The sequence below is a fragment of the Parasteatoda tepidariorum genome, chromosome 11, assembly GCF_982258835.1.
Source record: "Parasteatoda tepidariorum strain Cologne lab strain chromosome 11, Ptep-v5.0, whole genome shotgun sequence".
Taxonomy (NCBI): domain Eukaryota; kingdom Metazoa; phylum Arthropoda; class Arachnida; order Araneae; family Theridiidae; genus Parasteatoda; species Parasteatoda tepidariorum.
In genome coordinates, this window is record NC_141765.1 from 90,061 (window position 1) to 110,726 (window position 20,666).

Genomic DNA, 20,666 nt, shown 5'->3' on the forward strand with positions numbered 1-20,666 from the left:
TCACGGCAGTTTGACAGCGGACCGCTACGTCACACAAGTTGTGTATCCCGTTGTTCAGCCCTTGTTTCAGGGCGCACCCAACAGGGTATTCCAGCAGGACAATGCCCGGCCGCATGTCGCACAGCGAACTCTTAACAGCCTGACTGGATTTGACATCCTTCCCTGGCCGGCAGCCTCTCCAGATCTGAATCCATAGAACACCTATGGGATCTCATTGGACGTGGCATGAACAGAGGACCAACGGCGCAAACCATCGATGATCTGCGCAGAGCAGTGGATGTGGCTTAGCAAGGGTTACCTCAGGCAACCATCAATGGAGTCATTGATAGCATGCCTCGCCGGATTGAGGCCTGTATAGCTGCCCGAGGTGGCCATATTAGATATTGAATAAATTGCTTTATAATGATTTTATTAGTCTGTTTTTTTAATCATTTGCATATCCATCTCACTACTATCGCTCCTGAAATTTGCATGACGCTACGTGCATTATTTCTTGGTGTTGTAATTTCACTTTTGAGGAGTGTATATTGAAATAATTTCTTTACCTTTATTTTACTCCATTATTAGTCTATCCAAAAAAGTAAAATTTATTGAGGCATGTAGCTTTAAAAAAATTAAAACATTTTCTTAGCATACCATGTTTCAGTATTTTCTTTCTCGAAGCAACTTACTCGAACACTTTACTTTCTATAATGCATGTCACGATAAAAACCGATATTTTTAACATTTAATTGTATATAATCTTGTTGGTTACCCATTTAAAATAATATTTTATTATCATTGACATTTACAATTTGTATAAAGCAGAAATACATAAAGGTAATGCTGTAAAATATTTGTTTTGTAAATACAAAATGTGTGTGAATTATTTATTTAATAGTTTCTTGTATAATAAGTTAGATACCTTTAAGCTTGGGACAGTAAAAGGATCCACACTGGATAATTGCATATGTATTCAGGCCTTATTTAAGTAGTTTCGTCAATTTCTCTTCTTACTATATATCTTCCATATATTTGTTAATAGAAATTTATATTTTTAATAAATTTTGATAAGTATGAATTGTAAAAGTAGTTGTATTTAGTTTTATTGTCTAAAATTCTTTTAGGACTAATCCAATAACTCCATTAATTTTGATGTTAAAAGTTAATTAAACTATGAACAACAATTTTTAATTTTATACATGAAAAACATTGTATCTCAACTCTTTCTTATTTGTGTTGTAAAATTTTGCAAAAAAATAACATCACAACTCTAGCAGTTTACGTTAGATTTTCCAAGCATGAAGAAACTACATGTGAAGACTGACAATGCAGGCTGTTATTCTGGCAATATATGCAGCGAAAGCCGGTATTTGATGGTGAACTTGGGGGATAAAAATACTTAGGCATGACTATAATGAACCCCAAAGAAGTAAAGATCAAGCTGATCGAGAGAATGCAATTGCTAAAATGTTTATTAGAACATATGTATGTGAAGGTAATGATGTAATATCAGCTAAAGATGTGCATGATGCGCTTATTTTTAAATGATGAATGAAAAAGACTAAAGCATCAGTTATAGAAATTGAATCTAACAATATTTTTTATGAATTATGAATCTAACGATATATATGAAATATGAATCTAACGATATATATAAAATATGAATCTAACGATGTATCAAAATATTTTGAAATCGGAACAGGAAGAAAAGTTCCTTATAACAACATAAAATTTAATTGTAGCATTCAAACAGAAATCCGATTCAGCACAAAACAAAAGTTAGACAAAAATTAAAATCATAAATTGATTTCTCTTATCCGTAAGTTTGTTAACTTCATATTTTGTTCTGAAGACAACTGTATTTTTACATTTGAAACTGCAGATGAATTGTCTTTGCATATAGCAAGAGAAGAACATACTATTCCGAAATTAATATTATCAGGAGTGGACAAAGCTAAAAACATGTTTTCTAGAAAAATGGAGACAGTAACAAAAAAATAGACTTCCAAACTACTAATTTTTCTTTAAATTGCTGGCACATCTAATAGAAATGAAAACTTTTCAACTATGGTATCCCAACTGGAATGGGCACTGAAACCAAAAAGAAAAATTATGCGTCCTAATCAAAATCAAAAACAGTTTCTACAGCCATGTTTTACTAAAGGAGGAAAAACAGGTAATAAAATTTACTGCACGGAATGTTGTCACGATGATGAGACGTGTTACAATAGATGAAAAGAAAAAGTTTGCCCAGAAAAATATCTTACGAATGAACAAGTGATTTCTTATTTCAGCAGAATAAAAGGAAAAGATTGTGGGAAGTGAGTTGTTATCGACAATGTTAACCTTCATCTATGAACCCCATCATAGAATCGAGTTAACACGTCTTATGTACTAGTGAATTGTAATTTTGTAATGGTAGATACGCTACAGTACTCCCCCACCAGAATTATAGCAGTGATAGAATTCGATGAATGGATACCGCTAGTTGAATCATTGCTGTTTTTGTGCGAAGCCGGGAGAACTGAAAGTTACTGTCGATGTTGGCGTGTTCATATAGAAGTGGGCGTTACTGCCAAGATAGGCGTGTTCACGCCATGTCCCAAGGTCACCAATGTGGGAAGTGAGTTGTTATCGACAATGTCAACCTTCATCTATGAAAAGGTACCTCATCATAGAATCGAGTTAACGTGTCCTATATACTAGTGAATTGCAATTTTGTATTGGTAGATACGCTACAAGGTATAGATTTTGATGCTGTGAAAGAAGATGAAAATGAATATGAAGATCATCTTTTAGTAGCTGCAACTGAAGTAAAATGAGCTTTGTTATGTTTTTAATTTTATGCAATTTTTTTATTTAATGTTTTCAATAGTTAACAATTTCTTAAAAAATTTAATATAGCTTTTCAGTAAATTTTGGGATTTTCAGAGAGAATAATAGGCAATAGATCAAAATTTTTGAAGAAAAAGACTGTGAACTTCATCGTCATTTTATGCAGTAATGTATGACAGAAGATTTTACATAGGAAAAATTCTGGAAGACTGTGGAAATGATTTATTCAAGATGAAATTTCTGCACCATAGAGGAGCTCAAAAGTTTAAATGGCTGATACGTGAAAACATTGACACTGTACATTGAAGCGCCATCATTTTTGGTCCTATACAATTACCCAGTGTGGATCCTTTTACTGTCCCAAGCTTAAAAGGCATCCAACTGTTATACAAGGAGCTGTTAAATAAATAATTCACACGCATTTTGTAGCTACAAAACAAATGTTTCACAGCATTACCTTTATGTATTTCTGTTTTATACAAATTGTAAATGTCAATGATAATAAAATATTATTTTAAAATGATATCGAACAAGATTATATACAATTAAATGTTAAAAATATCGGTTTTTATTGTGAAATGTATACAGAAAGTAAAGTGTTCGAGTAAGTTGCTTCGAGAAAGAAAATATCGAAACATGGTATGTTAAAAATTTTTTTAATTTTTTTAAAGCTACATGCCTCAATAAATTTTACTTTTTTAGATAGACTAATAATGGAGAAAAATAAAGGTAAAATTATTTCAATATATTTATGCCGCAAAAAATTATGACTGTTAAAATATTGGTAAAATTTGAAAATTTTTCAGTTTCAACTTCAAATAATTAAGAGCGCATTAAATATGCCTTAATTATATGAAAAATTTTTGAAATTGTTTCTGTTTATCTTTCAATTGACACATTATTTACCGTGGCAACTATAAGGCGCAAGCTATAGTTAATCGTTGAAAATTGCGAAAAACATCAAAAACGCTTCTCTTTACGACCTTCGGTGACCTTGTGGCAACAACTTGCCACAAACTTTTCACCCATTTTACAAAGTTCAACATCCTTACTTTTCAGATATTTAAATTACTCGGAGGCACTTTGTTTGCGATAAGAGCTGTGGATCATTGCAATTTTCCTGCAACGCTCTGAACTTTGGGGGGCCATAAAAAATGAACAACTCAACTTTGGGGCAAAATATTTTAGATTTTGTCTTTTGACAAGGTATATAACAACTGGTAATTTTTTGAAGAAAATCTGAGATGGCGTGTATTTCAAGTGTGTCACTCTCTCAGATTCTTGCTCTTAACGAGATTATTGTTGTAATTACCAGTCTCATTAACACTAGAAAGACGGAAAATTAATCTATACCTATATTGCCTAAAGGCAGTCAAAATGACAGGATTGTGAATGCGTAAATAAATTTGTTTAAAATTATTTTTTAACATTTTTTTATATTATTTACAGTTATTTAACAAGTTATTAGTAAATATTAACAATAAAAAAAAATTATATGTTGTACAAAAAGTCACAAAATTCTAAGAAATTGCGTCATTATAGGCATAATTGTTTTTCTAATTGAAATTAAAAGCGGTCAAAATGACTTCCTTAGGCAATCTAGTGTTAAGTGATCTTAGTAATCAATGCCGAGTCATAGATATACCTCATTTGCGGCTACAGGTATTGGGTATTGATAAACAGATTGCCTATCGATATCGCAAAAAATCTAATCGATAGTCAAAGTGAAGTTTTGAACAATGTGGAATTAAAGCCGTGAACTATTGAGATTTTATTGATGTGATAGAAAACTAACTCCCTTCAATTTATTTCTTTATTGGGGAAATCTGAAAGTAAAAAAAAAAAAGCAAATTAAGTGTTTAATTTGTTTAATTTAAGAACTCTTGTAGAGCTCCAAAAATCTCCATTTAAACGATGCCTTTTCCTCAAACAATTATTTTTGTTTCAGTAATTCTGTTTTCAATAAAAATACTAAACATTTATTTTTATACAATTATGGTATTTTTAACTGTTGTCATAAGGTTCGGAATAATTGCGTTTATGTTGATTTAGAGTCACATAGCCAATTCAGTTTTAAGAGTGATTTTCTTCAACTTATCAAAAATTAAGCACCAAATAAAATAAAATCAACAAATTTAAAAATGATAAATAAAATTAACTTCCTGCTATTTAAGGCCTAAAAGAATAGCCTATTTTGGAAGAGAAATAAATAATAAAGAAGTTGCTGAGTGTTAAATGTGGAGGTAATTAAACATAACAATTAAGATTTCGCATTCCCTGTAAGTCTGTACAAGAAATACGATTTTCTTGGTCATATCCAGTTGAATTTATATGATCATATCCAGTTGAATAATTAACAAAATGCTAGAGAAAATTAAAAAAAAAAAAAAAAAAACAATAAACTACGTCTATATTGGGGAGCGCTCGACGCGGGCATTATTTCGAATAAAGAAACAACATTTTTATATAAAAAGTTTTTGTATAGTTCGAAAAATAAAAAATGAATCCCCCTGAAATAAATTTTGATCTTATAATTGGATTTTCGCATTCTAGGACTCAATCTTAATGGGTCTAGGGGTGACTTCAAATATGTTAATTAATTAGTGCTAACGATATTTTAATTTATTTTAAGTTACAAAATCAGACACAAAAAACTACTTTCACTGAACAAGCATACCTTTTTCTTGATGGATTCAGATTTCTGACCTCCAAAATTCCGTAATTATGGTCCCAATAGTTTGGTCAGGAGAGCAGTCCAAAATTACCTTAGTCCACCCCTTAATGTTAATTTTACTTTTGGTGTATTTCATCAAATCTCGAGAATTTTTTAAGCGAATTAAAAATTTTTTTTACATAATTATAAAATTTGTTCATCCAAAGATAATTTCCACGCAGAAATATAACTTTTAGTAAGTATTATATATTTTGTTTATTATTTTATTTTATTATTTTATTTTATAATTTTATTTTATTATTTTATCTTATAGTCGAAAAACAATTTGAATCATATGGAGTACAGTTTATTACAATATTTCAAAGAATGTAATTTTGTGTAACAAAAAGACAAAATTTGAGTAAAATAGGTTGAATAATTCCTGATAAATTAAATTTTAAAAATGCGATTTAAAATTTTATTTCTCAGGAACTATTCGTCCGATTTTGCTCAGATTTTTTATTTTGCAATGCAAAATAACATTCTTTAAAATGATGTAAAAGATTTTATACCTCATAATTTAAAATTTTTTTGACAATTATTAAATAAAATATTAAAAAAAAAATTTGAAATTACCGTTAAAAAAAGGCATACAAGTAAAAGTATTTATTCAGAGAAAGTACGTTTTTGTGTTTGATTTCGTAACTTATAATATTGTCAGCACTAATAAATTAGCATATTTGAGGAAACCTCCTCTAGCCTTTAAGATTAAATCCCAGAATGTGAAGATTCGATCATTAGATCAAAAGTTATTCGGGATAGTCCGTATATATTTTTGCTCACGGTTTCAGAATTATTGCTCAGGATTCCTTTTAATCCTATCGAAAGAGAGTTAAGGCTGTTTTTCAAAGACTTCTTCGTCACATGAAATTATGCTTTTTTTGTGATTAATGTGCTATTTTCATTGCTGCTGTGAATTTCCAACAGTTACTCATAACTTTTAGGACAAGTTTAGCCAATCTAAAGACAGCTCTTATTCTGAAAAAGACGCAAAACGCCAATATGGAGAAAACCCACAGCGTTGGAATGAAAAGCGGTTGTGGTCTAATTTTTTTTGCATTTAAAAACTTATTCCAATGCTGCATTATCTGGGTTCATAAAAATTTGCAAAAACTGAGAATAAGGCAGTGATTTTGATAATTTTCATCTAGGTTGAAAAATGTCGCCAAATTGGCGGTTTTTAAAAAAGTTTAATAACTTTTAAAGCATTTAAGTTATTTGTCCGTTCTAAATTCCCGCTTGTTCTTTTCCAGCACGATGATATTTAGTTTAAAATCATCATTTTGCTTCAAGTGTAAGGTATTTAAACTGTGACTTTCTATTTTCTTTGGCAACAGAACTTCGCAAAACCATGTTAAAGAATCCTATAATCGAATCAAGAAACAAATATATAGAGAGAAAAGAATATTTTAAAACATGAAAATGGCCTGCAGTCCAATAAGAAATGGAAGAAACCCCATTAAAGTTGCCCCTAAAAAACCCTAAAGTTGCTATTCAGAGAAGACAGTTAGGAACGGAATTGAAGATAAGAGTTCCATATCGTCTTCATGACCGGCAAACATTCATTAGCAGAAAGAAATGATTGTTTCTCAACTGTTTTAAATAACGCATGATTTATGATGCAGTAAAAGAAGGGCAAAAGAAGATGCAGGTCAGTAGAATTAACCTTCATCAATGTTTTGTTAGAAAACGAGGTGAAGAACATTTATTATTATTCTACTTGAGAAATGCTATAAATAGAAGTAATAAAACACAATTTTTGAAAGTATTTAAATACGAAAGGAAATGTGTCACTTTAAAGTCACATAATCTCTAATGATGTAGGTTTTAAAACATTATTATTTTAATTATTAAGTGGTTTTTCATTAGGACACGGAATTAAAATATCATTGTTTCAATTCCTGATTTATTTTTTATGTAAATACCTTTAAATTATCAGCTGAGATCGATAATTTCACTCTTTTCATGAATCACAGGTCGTTTTTTTTTTTACTTTTTAACAAAGAAATAATGATTGACGATTTATTTTACTCAGATACAATATAATGGAGTGTAGAGGTGTGGGAAATAAATAAATAAATAACTAAAACTGGTAGAAAAAGGCCAATTTGATTTTGAAAAACTTAGGAATTATATGTATTTATATAAATCTAAAATTTCATTTTTTACTTAACTTGATGTAAATGAAAATTATTATATGGTAAAATGTTTATTATTTCCAACAAAATAATCCTAAATTTTCTTTAAATATAAAGAACATTTAAATTTAATTATTAAATTCGCTTGAAAATCATACTTTATTCTTCATAAAATATCTCACCATAGCAAAATACTTATCTGTTCAAACATTATTGACATAAAAAAATTTCATAATAGATTTCAAGTTTTAGTGTACTTAGTTGCCAAAAGGATGTCCCCTTTGGATATATGCCTGGGGCCGTTGCCCCCTTGCAAGCCACTGCTGAGATAAGTCACGCATATTCAAAAATTTAGGTCAAATGTTAGTTTTTCAAATTACGATGTTTTATATCGAAATCAGATGAATATCATGAATATTATCTTTAAAACATATTAAAAATTAGTGATTTTTCAATAGAAGGTTTGAAAACAAGCCGGAAATTAAAATAAAACATATTACAAAAAAAATGTATAAATAAATAATATTAAACATTAGTTAGAAACCACTCTCTTACCTAAATTACTGAATCATAAAAAAAAGATCAAGCAAATTGATATTAAATCCTGCTCAACCCCCACTTAAAACATCAACTTATCATTCTTGACAACAATCATTGAAAAATAAAGTAGGTCTACGTAATTACTATTTATTGTCAACTAATGAATAGAAACTGCGGAAATGAGATTAATAAATCGATCCGAATACGTTGTTTTTATGCAATTAATTTTTTTGCTATCTAATTATTATTACTCTTTATTATGTGTTAAAATATTTTTTCTTTCTCTTTTGAAATCGTGCATTTAATTTCTAGTTTTGCATTAGCACAGAATTTACTACGCTCGCATATTAATTATAATAAGGTTTGATTGTAAACGAATGAATGAAAAGGAACACAAAAGTTATTTACTTCATAAGAGATTTCATCTATTTTTTTTAATTACTCAAGCTATTAAATCAATTTGTACAAAACTGAGTTAAATAATTATGTTTTATATCTACGGTAAAATACTTCTATCTTTATCATTTTAATGAGGATTTTTTTAAATTTTAAAAGTATAAAATGGTTGGAATTATGAAGAAAGATGTATTTTTTAACTATTGTTTTAAGTAATAGTTTTTACGCTGATAAATTTTTTTTTAATGCCAATCGAATTTTTGTGCCAATCAATATGCCACACATATTCAAAAACTTAGGTCAAATGGAAGTTTTTCAAATTACTATGTTTTATATCGAAATCAGATGAATGTCATCTTTAAAACATATTGAAAATTAGTTATTATTTATTTATTTAGATTAATATGTACAAGGAAATGTGTACCAAACTTATGGTAGTTTTTTAATGGGACCGCCCCTATCGATTTTTGCAACCTACCCTATCGATTGAAAAATAAAGTTGGTCTACTTAAAAATGGCTATAATGGTTTTAATGATTGTATTATGGTTATAATATTTACACTGATAAAAATACGTATCCTTATGATGCGTATTTTTATGTTTATTTTTTGTAAAAAAAATTCTGTATACAATAAGGTGTCTCATAGTACATAGACAAGATTTTTAATGAATATCGCGATAAATGCAACTGTTTTAGTAGTTAAGTCTCACAATTGCAGGTTCTACAATAATAGTCTGATAAAATGATTATGATAATAAAATGATTATTCTGCATAATAAGATAGTAGAGTTTTAAAAAAAAATGAAATTATAATATAACTTTGTGAACTTTATCTACAGGGTTAAATATAGCCTGTAAATATTATTTCATTAATAAGAAAGAGTTGATTTGAAATTTTTAAAATTGGAAAATCGTTTCTTTCTTTTTTCTTAGCAGCTGCTTTAGTGCCTCAAAAGGTATTTCTGAAGTTTCGTGAACGAGAAAAATATCTGAGTACGTAAACTTCTAATTATTAAGCTACTCCAAACAGTTTATTAATGCTTAAAAATTGCCCGATATAGCTCAGACATTTAAAAATTCTAAAAATTCTGATCGGGCATGTATTTTTTGCCCTTACATGCTCACCCGGGAATGTTCAATCAAATATACCCTTGGTACCGATTAAGTGCATTAAATTTTGATGAAAAACCATCAAGATGTCGGATGAGGCGAAAAAATGGCTACGAAAAGAGGGATGAGAAAAAATCGTTTCGATTTGCTAAAATCTAAATAAATTTAATCATACAAAAATAAGAAATTGTTTATTGAAATTAGTTTACTTTTATATTTCATAAGTCACGCTTATTTTTATTTTAAAAAAATCCTACTTTTCTATCTGTGAGTATAATTATTGTATAATTTTACAGCATCGCTTCAAAGTATCTTGAAGGGCACGCACATATCATATAATAATTTTTAAAATATTATTGTTAACAATAGTGCTCTTTATAATAATTTTGATAATATCGTTGTTAACAATAGTGTTCTTTATTTACACCATCAATACTTAATCGTGCTTAATACTTCTTGTTAGTAATGCTTAATTTTAACTAATTAATTTTTTTTGTTGACTAAAATTGAAAGTGTTGGTGCCTTTTGTCTGAAAGTGAAGTTTTGTTTTTGTTTTGATGTGTCGTTGTTACTGTCTTTTTTATCGTCAGATTAATAATAGGTTCAATCATGTGTTTTCATCAATATGCAATCAATAAAGATGTCCGGGCATATTAAAGTTTCATTCGGGTAAGCATTTTGTAAATTAACATACCCAGCTATTAAATGTTTCAGATTTTTCAAGCTCAGCAGTCCACCGCATGTGCCCAAAAAATTTCAAAATCGTTTTGATTAACAACAAAACAAATTTGATTTGACTCAAATTGATTTGAATAGAATGTGATAAAATTTACTTTTGTGTGAATGTTAGACAGTGAAAAAAAAATGAGAAAAAACCATTGGAAAAAGCCTGTTAAAAACGAGAACCCCGAAAATCACTCACTATTAAATGCGATCTATTTCATAGAGCAGGGAAATGAAAATTAAGTCCAACACCATATGAATATGTTTGTGGGATAAGTACCACTATAAATATTAAATACCATATCACTAGTATATAAGACATGTTGACTGGATTCTATCTTGAGGTACCTTTTGATTGATGAAGGTTGACATAGTCGATAATCCCCTCAATGGTGACCTGCGGACGTGATATGAGCATCGATGGGTGATCCACATTGAACAGTTGATATGTTTAATATATATAGAGCTAAGTAAAAAAGTCTCCCGGTCAATCAACAAAATTGAAGGGAAAAAAATAATAATGAGAGAAATGGAAATAAACAATAATAAAGAAAAATTATAATGAGCGAACTGATATAAATGAAAATAATAAAAACAGTATAAATCAGCTAATGGTATTCGTTCATCGAATTCTATCACAGATTAAATTCTGCATGGGGAGTAATGTGGCATAACTACCACTATAAATATTAAATACCAAATCACTAGTATTAAAGACATGTTAACTTGATTCTATGTCCAGTTTAAGAAGAAAGTGGGTGAAGCCTTTAGGCCCCTCCCCCTGTACCTCATCGTTATGCCAATGCTAGCCAATCACGAGATGATCTACCATATTGAGAGCATCAAGCAGATCCCGATCAGCATAGAGAAATACCACGGCGGCCGGCGGCCGCTGCAGTGTTTTCGATGTCAGAGTTTCGGCCACACCCAACGTTCCTGCTCCTCCAGCCCAAGATGCATGAAATGTGCCGAAGGGCACTATTCATTCCAGTGCAGAAAGAGCCGAGACTCCCCAGCTAAATGCTGCAACTGCATGCAAAACCACACCTCAAATTTCACTGGGTGCGAGGCCCGTCCCAGTCGAAAGAGAAAAACGACCAAGGACACGACTACTTCTACAGCCCACAGACTTGTTAGCCTCATCAGTGAACTTAAAGACTTGCTGAAGGACCAAGACGTACTGCATCTTCTCACAACTTTAATCCAGGGGAATTCCCCATACAACTGATGTACTACTGAATCAACTCATGCCTCACCTCATCATGGACTTATTATCTGATCCTAACTTAGAACTATGAACTGTATATGACCTCTGGACTAAATGCCAAAACAGTATAGATGAATCGGTTAGAAGCGCTTCGCGCTTAACACCGAGATTCCACTCATATCAATCAATCAACTTGATTCTATGTAGAGGTACCTTTTAATAGATGGAGGTTGACATAGTCGATAATCCCCTCATGTCTGTTAAAAATGAAAACCTTGCAAATTGCTTACAACAGAAAGTAATTAAATTAAATTTGGAATAAATACTGGGCGAGGAAACGATCAGTTGAAATCATTAGAATTAGGCAAAAAATGGTAGCTCTCTCCCAATCGAATATTATTAAATATTTTGTTGAATAAATATTGAAAAAAAAATCAAAGGAAGCCATTAGAATACGCCTGATGAATGGAAACCCTTGAGAATATGGTTAAATTTAATTTGGACTAAATAGATTTATATTCTAGAAAGCTATTCTTAACAACTATAGTTATAGTCAATACAGTTATAGTATAGTTATAGACAACTTTAGTAAGCGCTGTGGTCGGTGCCAGCCGAATGCGGAATTAGTATTGACCAGCCAATGCTGGGATTCGAACCCGGTTCACCACATTGGAAGGCGAATGCTCCGTCCCCTGAGCCCTTACGACTCCAGATAACCATTTATAACACCAATTTAATTTTGAATAAATATTAGGTCAAATAAAAATTCAGATGAAACCATTAGAATATGCCAGCTAAAATGAAGACTCATGAGAATATTATTATTTTTAATTTTGATATAATGGATTGATATTTCAGATAGACATTTGTAGCAACAATTCTATTTCAAAAAAATATTGGATAAAATAAAAAAAAATCAGATGAAACCCTTAGAATAAGTTTGATAAAAATGGAAACCCCTGAGAATATGATTACATTTAATTTTGATATAATGGATTCCAGATAGTCATTTGTAACAACTTCGAATAAATATTTGAAGTAATTGATTTTGAATAAATTTATTCAAAAAATCAAATTAATCCCTTGGAACAAGCCTGATAAAAATGAAAAACCCGGAAATTGCTCACAATAGAATGTAATTGAATTCATAAACCTCCTGATCAACGTCCAATATATTGGACACAATTTTTGTACAATTTTACCCCTTAAAAAATAATATTTTAATTTTTTCTCTCGTTTGCATGCCTTTACGTTGTCTATTTACAAATATAATTAAAATTTCCCTCAATGGCTGGTTTTCTTTAACTACAATGAAAAATTATTAAAATGAAGGTAAGGATTCGAGTAACCTTTCGTACAATTTCATTACTTATAAAAATCTTAATACTTAAGTCCAATGGATTATTTTACCATGACAACAATATAAAAACCTAAAAAGTTACCTTCAATATGCAAAAAGAGTGCTTAAATTATCAAATCTTGTATATATATATATATATATATATATATATATATATATATATATATATATATATATATATATATATATATATATATATATATATATATATATATATATATATATATATATATATATTTATATAAAATATATATATATAAATATATAAATATATATATATATAAATATATATATATATATATATATATATATATATATATATATATATATATATATATATATATTTATATAAAATATATATATATAAATATATAAATATATATATATATAAATATATATATATATATATATATATATATATAAATATATATATATATATATATATATAAATATATATATATATATAAATATATAAATATATATATATATATAAATATATAAATATATATATATATATAAATATATAAATATATATATATATATAAATATATAAATATATATATATATATAAATATATAAATATATATATATATATAAATATATATATATATATATATAAATATATATATATATATATATATATATATATAAATATATATATATATATATATATATATATATATAAATATATATATATATATAAATATATATATATATATATATAAATAAATATATATATATATATATATAAATAAATATATATATATATATATATAAATATATATATATATATATATATATATATATATATATATATATATATATTATATATAATATATATTATCCTATTTAGGAGTTTATCTTCTTCTAAGCTTAAATATATGGCAGTGAAAAAAACCTGATTAACGGAATTAAATTTATTCTTTGTACGAAAGCTAAGTTCAAAGTCATGTATTCTTTGTTCAAACTAAATGTTCAAAAGCATTGCAACACATCCCCTTCCTGATTTAACAAAGGAGCTTTCAAACATGCATTGAAATCTATGACTTAAAAAGATTTAGAAGATTAGAATTCAAATTGAAAACTATTGTCCTTGTGATATGTCTTTAGCGAATGCTTATCCTGAGATAAATCATAATAAGGTGTACTAAAGATTAGTTCCAAATTTTACAATTAAAAAAATATTATTATTATTTTAAATACAGTTTATATCTTTTGTAAATTAAATGTAATATCTTTAAGTTAATCAGCATAGATGTTGGAATAAAATATATATTATATAATTATCAGGATAACAAAAGTAGGAAACAAAAATGGATTTTTTTTATATTACAAATAGTTATTGGTTTTAAAGAACTGTAAACATAACTCTCAACAAAAAATAATTCCAAAAAAATATTACATTTTTTATCCTATACAAATTTGTTAAGATAATTTGCTTGAATATATAAAATTGCCTTATCCAATCTCTAAAACGGTTATTATGCTTAAAATGATATAAAATCAATCATATTTCACTCCAAAATACAATTACACTTAAAAACAAATAAAAGGTTTGAAGGATATCTTACTTAAAAACAGGGTCTACAAATCTCAGTTGCCTCGGAGAATTAAACATGGCGCCTAATATTTTAAAAAAACCCAATTTTTCTTTTCTTTTTTGAATTAGAATGCGTAGATATTTTCGGGCTTCATGAAATTTAGTTCTATCCTTTAGAGATATCGAATATTTTGTAGACCCCTGTTCAAAAGAATAATCATTATCAGATCATATCCAGCCGGTTCCTTAATTAAGGTAATAAATCATACTAAACCATACAAACCATAAATCTTTATAACTAAAGAAGTTAAATAAATTTTTTTCAACTTTTCTTCTTTTTTTATCATTGAATATAAAAATAAACTAATAAAACAACAACCATGAAAAATTTACACCCATATCTATAGCTAAAGACGTTAAATAAAAGTTGTTTCTAAATTTTTAATTTTTATCATTGAATATAAAAATAAACTAATACAACAATAACGATAAAAGATTAGTTATTCAATAAAAAATTTTAAAAGTTGACAATTTGAAATCAAAGTTAAAACTAGTCAAATGTAAAATTCAAAAATCAGTTAATAAAATCAAAATATCCTGTTTTTTAAAAATACAAGTTAAATGATTTCTTTCTAATCAATAAATGTCAAAATTATTAAATCAATATTTTAGTTACACAGATAATAAGCCAACAAATAGTTGGCTGAAGTTGCAATTACATAACTTTATGTTGTTGCTCCGTATCCAATAAAATTCGTTATTAAACCGTTTTAAAGAGAAATGTCATACATTACAATAATTTCAATGTTATCTAATTGATTAAAATAATTTTTAACGTTCTTTCTTTTATATTTAATTAAAATCAAATATGCCTTTTAAAAACCAGCTGATAAAATTAATACAACTTGGTTACAAGTTAAATGGCAATTTTTTGATCAGTAAGTGTTAAATTACATAATTATGGTTTCGGTTGCACGGATTTTTCATTGGATGGAGTTGCAATCATGTTGCTTTTATATTGTTGCTTCATATCCAATAAAATTTGTAAGTTAACCATACGAGAGTGAAATGATATATCGCATTGATTTAGCTGTTATGTTATTGTAACATAAGAGTTAAATCAATCAATCGTTGTTAAACAGCCTATCCAATTTTGAGTTTACGACTACCGATGTTCAACTCCGTAGCCTTGTAATATTGAATCCAATCCTGAAAACAAAGGAACTCAAGTATTGGGAGAAATTTACCTTCGTGGAGAACTTTTTTAATGAACTAACTAACATTTGTGTTACATGGAGAGGAAAACCATGAAAGCCTGCCACGGTTGGTCAGACGGCAAGGGGAATCTAACCCATGATTTGAAACCACTGAGGATATTTTACGTCAGCACTCTGGTAGGTGCGAGCTGGGCGCGAAATTCGTATCGATCAGCCATAGCTGGATGACCTGAGCCATAACGGCTCCCTGTTATGTTGTTTTTTCATTTTGGTTTATTACTGATTTTGTGTCAAGGAGTCACAATAGGAGATAAAAGCACATACTTCCTTTTACAACTATTTCAGGGACCTCCCTAGCCGAGCGGTATCGCCCACCAAACGCTGTGCAAAGCTTGGAGGTAGCTTGTTCGAATCCCGCTGTTACCCTGAATGTATCTTCGTGCTGTCCTTCTAACTATATGCCCTTCTATTTGACAAAAGTTTATGAGCATAAAATGAGCACACAAGCCTACGTAATTCCAATAAACTAATAAATCAGCCAAACGCTGTGCAAAGCGTAGAGGTAGAGGGTTCGAATCCCGCCGTAACCCTGGATATGTTCTTCGTGATGTCTTTCTCTAAATTGTTCTGTCTGTCCTTCTGCTTAACAATTTATAAGCCTAAATTGAGCACACAAGCCTGCAAATATATGTAATTCCAATAAACCAATAAAATCCGCCAAGCGCTGTGCAAAGCATGGAGGCAGCGGGTTCACATCACACCATAACCCTGGATGTGTTCTTCGTGATGTCTTTTTCTGGATTGTTCAATCTGTTCTACTTGATAAAGGTTTATAAGCCTAAATTGAGCACACAAGCCTGCAAATGTATGTAATTTCAATAAGCCAATACGACTAATTTAATTCAACCAAGTCTAATTCGAGCTAAAACATACGCTTAAAAGTTTTAATTCATGGAAACTTGCATGAGTGTTTGAATAAATTATGGCATAAAGTATACTTTCAAAATTTTTACGAGGACATTTCAAGATTTTTTACGGCCTAAGAAAAGTAAGAAATTTCTTTCTATAACTAGGATTACTCATTATTTTAATGCTGTTAATTATAGATAGCAAATATACTCAAACAAAAAAAATTGTTTATTTCACTGTTCATAATATACATTTTAGATTAAATTGTAATTTCAGCAGCTTGTATATAAACTATACAGATTCATTTTTCATGTAGAAATCGAAGATAAGGGAAAAAGCCTAATTCTTAACATGACATTTTCCATCATTTCTATTAAAAATATCCCATTTAATTTTTTTTACATCTTGTACGAATTTTATAGTATATTTCTTGTAATCTTTTGATGATAATTTCTAGATTCAAATGTTAAAAGATTTTGAAGCATTGCATTATATCTTAAAAAAATATTCATTATTCAGATTCATAATTTATCGGTACGTATATTCTTCAAATTTTTTTCTCAACACTGGGAAGGAGAAAATGTACTCTCACATCTATGTATATACAATTTTATATTGTTCGACGGTAAAAATCTACATTTGCTTCTTGACTAAGCAAATACTAAATCATTGCAAACAGTAAAGGAACAATTGCTTTCTTTTTTATTGGATTTATGCTAACATAAGTTTTAATTTTGAATCTTTTGATGGTTTCCTATACAAAATATTTGGACTAATTTTGTTTCTGCAAGTATTGGCATTTCTAAAGAAAAAGACATATAAATACTTAAACTGAAAAACGCATACTTTAATAACTAGTTTAAACCATATAGATAAAAGAATAGTGTTATAAAACAGTTTGAAACACTCTTAAACATTTCGAAATGGGCCGCCTCTCGCTCTGGGGGGGGGAGGTTCAAAAACCGGAAATAAATGGGAGAAAGCTGGAAATTATTATAAAAGTTACAGTTTGAGTCCAATAAAGAAAACTGAAGTTTTCTCCCCTCCTCAAAATGAGCTTCAGCTGCTATCTTGAATAAACTGAGGGGTAGAGAGAGTCAAAAGAGGAAAAATTTGAAATTTACTAACTAGACAAGTGAGGTATTGTTTCTTATAAATTTTTTACATTGAATTGAATTACATAAAACAAAGTTGATAGGACTAATATTTTAAAAGTTAGGAGGAATATAGTACGTATAAAGTATAAAAAGTACATGTTTTGATTAATACCTATTGACGAGTCAGAAACTCTTATCCAGCCAATTGAGGCATATTTCCTTTTTTTCATACTCTAAATCAAATAGGACAAATAGATCAAGTTGCAAAAAATTTTATAAGTAAAAAAAGTACCCTTTTTTACTTATAGCTGTTGAAGCGTTTGATATTGCCATTATAGCGAAATATTTGATCTTGGATCCTATGTATTGCTTTACGCTAAATTGAATGAAACTATAACCAAGTTGATAAAACCAATAGTTTAGAAATTATGAGATTATCATGTATTAAAGTTGTAATTTTTATACCTTCCTTATAAATCATAAAACCTTCAATAGTTTTTAATTTATTGAATTTAATATAAGAAATGTGAAATAATGATCCTTTTGTTTAGATAGCGATGTCAGAAGCATAAATACGTACAATTACAAAAGTTTTTCTTTTTACTTGAAACTTTTCTCTTGAACTCTCATAGCTTCAATTTTTAATTCTATAGACTTGAATTGGATTTTATTCAGTTTAGTGTAATAAACACGCGATCCCATACTTCACTTGTCTATTTAACAATGTCAGATGCTCACGAAGGTGCTGGTACAAAGCTGTACTTTTTATACATACAATCCCTGGTCAAATTACTAGACTTACTATAAGATTCTATGTAAAATCTAAATTATCAGGTGATACTCTGCAACTTTATTGTTTTTACGCGACTGAAATCGGTTTACGTTCCTGTATCAATCGGTTAACATTGTAATGCATTACGTTAAAAATAAATACAAATAGGAAGTATATAAAAAATCTCCTGACTAAAAAATCCATTACATGTATATCCAAATATGTAAGTATTGCATGTAAACTAGTGCAAAATATATAATTATTAAAACACTGCAGTGTGTCTAATAATTTGGTCTAATTATTATAATATACTAATATGGTACCTGATATAATAAATATTCCATATTTATGTAATATATCGTCTAATTTATCCAATCGTCGAATTTGTTATATATTGTCTAACCAATTTATACGAAAACGCAAACAAGTACAAACCGGTTTCAGTCTCTTTGGAACGATAAAACTGTATAGTATCACCCGATAACTAAGATTTTAACTAGAATCGTATAGTGCTTCTAATAATTTGTATAAGGTGTAATAATTTTTAAACTATTAGTCCTATCAATTGTTTTTTTTTTTTTTGTTTCATTCGATTCATATTTAAAAACTACATAAGAACTACATAGAGCCGTGATGGGTCAGGGGATAGAGCATTCCAATGAAGTGAACCGCGGTTCGATCCCGGCGATAGCTGGTCAATACGAATTCCGCATCCGGCTTGCACCGACCACAGTGCTGACGTGAAATATCCTCAGTGGTAAACGGATTATGGGTTAGAGCCCCTTTGCCGCAGGCTAACCGCGGGAGGTTCCCCTCTATGAGACGCAAATGCTGGTTATTTCTATCAAAAAGTCTTCCTCGAAGACAAATTTCTCCCAATACTTGAGCCAGGAGTCCCCTTGTCTTCTGGATTGGGTTCAAAATTACGAGGCTACGGAGTTGAACATTAGTTGTCGTAAACCCAAAAATTGAGTCGGCTATTCAACGACGGTTATAAAATAAAATAAGAACCACATAAGAAACTACATTAATACTTGTCTAGATAAGTTTCATAAGCCATTATAGGTATAAATAAAAATTGTACTTTTAATACTTCATACTTACTAAATTCAGCCATACCTAATTATAACAATTTCCAGCCATACCTACTTATTTCCGTTCTCAACTACCCAGGAATTTGCATGAAAACTAAAGAATTTCCACTTCACAATTTGGAAATAATTGTTCTTAACGAGTGCCATATTTAGCAGACATCCATGCAACGTTTTGTGTATACGAGTGCCGTACTTACCCGACGGTCAGCATGATACAGTTTGATTACCGGCCCAATCTGTTCAAAATGCTATTAATATATTCCTTTGACCTATATGTTTTGTTAGTCAGAAAGACTTTTGGTTTATAAATAAGTTGAAAAAAAGTGAAATAAAAAGTGCGTCATTTGCAGTAGAAGAATCTAAGTATGAGTATAAAAATTTCAATGTGGATTTGTTAGCAGATTTTAAAATTTATCATATATTGAATTAAAATATTTATTTATTATTTTGAATTAACCTAAATTTCATTTTTATTTATAATACAATCTCCAAATATTTTGTTATGTAACACTTAAATTAGAACATCAGCTTACCTTAATCAGCAAAGACTTGAATTTTAAATGTTTTTTTAAAAATTATTTTGCGATTATAAAAATGTTAGAAAATTCAGAGTAAATTACCGTTGAAAAAACAATTTGCTCTAATTGCTTTGAAAGAACAAATTTAACTATGCATATGAGTTGTTTCCTTTTATTTTTGGTCTCGTCAATAAAGCTTGATCTTTTTACGATAATTAAATCATACATATTTTCAAAACAAATTTTTAAAAAAGATTTTGGTTGTTTTTAATAAGTAACAACGTATAAATTTGAAATTATTTAATTACCAGAAATTTTTCCAATTTAATTCAATATTTTAAAGGTAATCGAAGCAGACCTCTAGGAAGCTAAAAAATTTATTTTTGTAACAAAGAAACTTTGGGATTGAAAAAAAAAATTTCTCTTTAGTTGAACATAATTATCGTTATTATTAAATCGTTAGAGTATTAGTAGTATTAATATGCCACACTAGAACTACACAATGATCTATTGG

The 20,666-nt window shown here is 28.8% G+C and overlaps 1 protein-coding gene across 2 annotated transcripts in view; it reads left to right on the plus strand.

The window, feature by feature from the left end:
* The window catches only part of LOC107443595 (chitin synthase chs-2), an 86,892-nt gene that overhangs the window by 14,149 nt on the left and 52,077 nt on the right, over positions 1-20,666 (plus strand). Inside the window, exon 1 of one of the 2 annotated variants that reach the window (XM_043053559.3) lies at positions 16,662-16,810. The exons of the other annotated variant lie outside the window; for it this stretch is intronic. The gene's annotated coding sequence lies outside the window, so the exon portion shown is untranslated. Of the gene's footprint in view, positions 1-16,661; positions 16,811-20,666 lie in introns of those variants that run through there. 2 annotated transcript variants of the gene reach the window in all.